Raw genomic sequence first — 4354 nt, forward strand, 5'->3', positions numbered from 1 at the left:
TATGAGATTTTTTTGTACAATCCTCCTCAGATCAACAGGTGTGTAATCTGATAGAGTTTCAGCTTGCCTATTTACAAACTCTCTCATTTGTTCATTTTGAGCATCAAGTTCTTCGAGTTTGATTTTCATATAATCTAAAGAATTTTCAGACACATAATTTTCCTCGTCCTCTGGTTGTTGAGTTTGGATATATTCTTGGGAATAATCCCAATTTGAATTGTATTCTTCATAATCATTCCATTCAGGTTCCATGGGTGCGTAATTTTCCATAGGAACATAATAATAACATTCCCATGTTGAATGATAATCTCCACAGATTTCACAACCAGTTATTGTTTCGTCATTCGTGAGCCAAGATTGACCGAACGAATTTTCATCAACACCCATTTGAGAGTATTGATTTCGTATGTCATAAAGAGTTTCCAAAATATTTTTGAGATTTTTCATACTACACTTATTACCAAATTTTAGCTACAATGTGGTGCATTTACTAATTATCCTATTAGTTATAAACTAAAAATTATATAAGTTATCAAATTAATAGACTTTTCTGCTTTTGCCCACGTTTCGAATAGCCAATAGATGTAGCAGGGAGCCAGAACCCTTTAAATCGGAAGCTCACAACTCAGCCACTAACAAATCCAACTATTACTACGAAGCAGAAAATTTGGATGTCTATCAATTTAACCGCTTAAAACAATTTTTCGTTTTGAATTATTAGAGAAGAAATAGAGAAAATTCTAAGTCCTAAAAACTAGAGCGGCGAGAATTAAGAAAGAAAAAGAGTAGCGTCGAAAAACGTCGAAAAATAAAAAATTGAAAAATAAAATAAGAAAGTAGCGCGTCGAAACTTAAAATTCTAAAAAAATTAAATATTAAAATTTGCGTCTAAAGGTATTAAAACTTAGAAGGAATTCTAAATCCAAAACGGCAATAACTTAAAAAGGTACTAAAATTTATTAAATACTAAAGCGATAAGTGAAGTCGTAAAATTTTAAAGCGCCTAAATCTTAATCTAAAGAAAAAGCACTTAAGGGTTTTTACGTCAAAGCCTAAAAATCTAGAAATAAAAATAACTATGGCAAATACTATATTTAAAACTATGTACGAACGATAAAAAAATACAAATTATGCTAAAACAAATAAAAAGATACAAAATATAAAAATAAACTTAAAGTTTATAAAATTATAATTTTTATAAAAATATTATTTTTATATTATTTATTTTATCAAAATATTAATTTATATATTTATTTAAACTAATTAAACTTAAAAATACAAATTAATTAATAAAAATATTAAATACGACACAATTTTACACAAGATATTTATTTATTTATAGAATGGATATACCTAAACCTTGCTACAACACTTATAGGCAGTGTACCTAATCGTACAGTAGTGTAGTTTTTAGTAAGTCCGGTTCATTCCACAGGGATACACTTAAACAAGCTTAACGCTATATTTGTTCTAATTTATAAAAATACAAATATATATATAAGTAATATTATTATTATAAAAGGGGGTTTTTACCGTTTAATGACCGGTTTGTCGATTTTTAAAACTTTAGTCGCAATTAAAACCTAATGTAAAATATTAAATAAATAAAAGACTTAATTTAAAGTGTAAAATAAATAACGATAATGAAATTGTAATAAATAAAAGTGCGATGAAATAAAATTGCGATAATTAAAAAGTGCGATAATTAAAAGTGCAATTAAATACAATGACAATAAATAAAAATGTGATAATTAGAAGTGAAATTAAATATGAAATAAAAGAATTATGATTATTTAAACTTCCGTAATCATGATGTTTGACGTGTTGATTTTAGTTTATTCCCATGGGTTAATTGTTCTTTGTCCTGGATTATTCAATATGTCCGTCTGGTTTTTGTCCATGACAGTCCATCAGTCATAAATATAAAGTGCGAGTGTCCTCGTCAAATTATCCTTATACCCGAAGTTAAATATTCCAACTAATTGGGGACTTAAACTGTAACAAGGTCTTAATACTTTGTTTAATAATTACACCAGGATATCGACTGTGTGTAACCCAAGGTTTTAATACTTTGTTAACAATTATGCCAAGTATCCTTGTACATAATTTCACCCTTGTTTTAATAAGTCTATTAACTATTAATCCATTCCCGTGTCCGGTTAAATGAACGATTATTCGTACATATAAATATCCCGCCCATCGTGTCCGATCGAGTGTATGTGGTTATTTATAGGTACGTCCAATTGTAAATCTTTATATTAAAATTAACAAACTATCATTTAGTTAAACAAATATAAAGCCCATTAATAGCCCATAGTCTAATTTCCACAAGTGTCGTTCTTTTGTCCAAACCCCAATTATGGTACAAAGCCCAATAACCCCATCTTTAATATTTAGCCCAACATCATAATTACTTCGGCTCAAATAAGCATAATAATAACTTAGTTACGAGGCATTAATTTTAAAATGGAGAACATAACTTACATTGAGTATTTATCGCGTAGTGTTACACGGACAGAACTTCGACTTTAGAGCTCGTAAAATAACCGTTACATAACCCAAACTAATCTAATATAAAACTACACTATATATATATATAATATATATATATATATATATATATATTTATTATTATTACAGGGGAGTATTATTATTATTATTTTTGTGTGTAAAACTCGGCAGAAGCTCGTTGCAATTATAGGGCATTTCTGATTTTGGCTGCTCCGCGAGTGCGGAGGTTTAAGCCTTCATAGCTCCGCAAGTGCGGAGGTCAGGAATCCAGCTCACCAATTTTTGGCCATTTGCTTGTCGATGTTTTATTTAAATATATATAATATATAAATAATTTATATAATTATTTAAATATTATATTATATTCTTGTGCATAGTTGACTCATAATTTTTAGTCCGTTGCGTCGGGCGTTGATAGTTGGCTCAGGTCCCGGTTCCGAATTTTCGAACGTCCTTTCGTATAATTTAATATCTTGTACTTTGCGTTCCGCAACTTGTACTCTTGTCATTTTTAGACGTTTCTTACCAATAAATTGAACCACTTGGATTGTATCATGTACATTTGAGCTTTTTGGACGTTTGCGTCTTCAAATCTTCATTTTCGCTTTTTGTCTTCGCACTTATTTATTTAAACGAATATTACTTGAAAATAGAATAATTGCAACTGAAAACTTTACATATTGGAAGGATATTGCTACTAAATATATGTTCATTTGGAGCACTATCACTGATTAAACCTCTCATTTGTTTGGGTTTGAGATGTAATAAATTGTGTTTGAGATTCCATTAGCTTTGCCATCATTTCTTCCAGATTTGGCTTTTTCTCTTCGGTTTGTTGTGGTGGTTTATACAAGCTAGGTCTTTCTTGATTGAAAGTGTTGTTTTGAGTTGGTTGGTTATTCGAACCTTGTTGGTTGTACGAGTTATTGTTAGGTCCATTTGGATTGTAAAGAATGTTTTGATTTCGATTAAAGTTTGGCCTTGGTGGTTGATAATTATTTCCCGGCCTTTGGTACATGTAGGAAACATTCTCCCATTTTTCCATCGTTTGTTCGATGTGACAATCTTTCGTTAAGTGTGGTCCATAGCATTGCTCACAACTGATTTGTATTGCGTGAATATCTTTATTCATCTTTTCCATTCGTCTCTCGAAAGCATCTATTTTTGCGGAAACGGAATCAAAGTCATGGCTAGAATCGGCTCTAGCCGCTTTAGATGAACGAAGAATATCTTTTTCCTGATGCCTCTCATGCGAGTGGGAGGCTTTACTATCAATAATTTTGTGAGCTTCAGTTGCGATTTTCTTCATAATGGAAACACCAGCTGCTGTGTCGATGTCTTTTCGTGTAGTAACATCGTAAACTTGGTAGAATATTTGTACTATTTGATATGTATCTAAACCATGCTGAGGACATCCTCTCAACAACTTTCCGAATCCTGTCCATGCCTCATATAGAGTTTCATTTGGCTTTTGTGTGAACGTAACAATTTCTCCTTGAAGTCTCACGACTTTAGATACCGGAAAGAATCTTTTAAGAAATTTTTCAACTAAGACATCCCATGTGTCAATCGCTCCTTCTGGTAATGATTCTAACCAATCTTTGGCTTCTCCTTTTAAAGTCCAGGGAAACAACATGAGATAGATCTATTCATCCTCAACTTCACTGATTTTGAATAGAGTACAAATCCTATAAAAGGTTCGAAGATGTTCGTTTGGATCTTCTTTTGGCGTACCACTAAATTGGCATTGATTAGTTACCATGTGTAGGATTTGTCCTTTGATTTCATAATCTGGCGCATTAATGTTTGGCTTAATAATGGCGTGTCCTTGGCCCGTGCGTGT

The 4354-nt window shown here is 31.3% G+C and overlaps 1 non-coding gene across 1 annotated transcript; it reads left to right on the forward strand.

Annotated features, from left to right (window-relative positions):
* Nucleotides 1-3908: 3908 nt before the first annotated feature.
* Nucleotides 3909-4015, forward strand: LOC139879169 (small nucleolar RNA R71). The gene has a single exon (XR_011770020.1). It is a non-coding gene; the product is annotated as a small nucleolar RNA R71 (small nucleolar RNA).
* The last annotated feature ends 339 nt before the right edge of the window (nt 4016-4354 follow it).

The sequence above is a fragment of the Rutidosis leptorrhynchoides genome, chromosome 11 (genome assembly GCF_046630445.1).
Source record: "Rutidosis leptorrhynchoides isolate AG116_Rl617_1_P2 chromosome 11, CSIRO_AGI_Rlap_v1, whole genome shotgun sequence".
Classification (NCBI taxonomy): domain Eukaryota; kingdom Viridiplantae; phylum Streptophyta; class Magnoliopsida; order Asterales; family Asteraceae; genus Rutidosis; species Rutidosis leptorrhynchoides.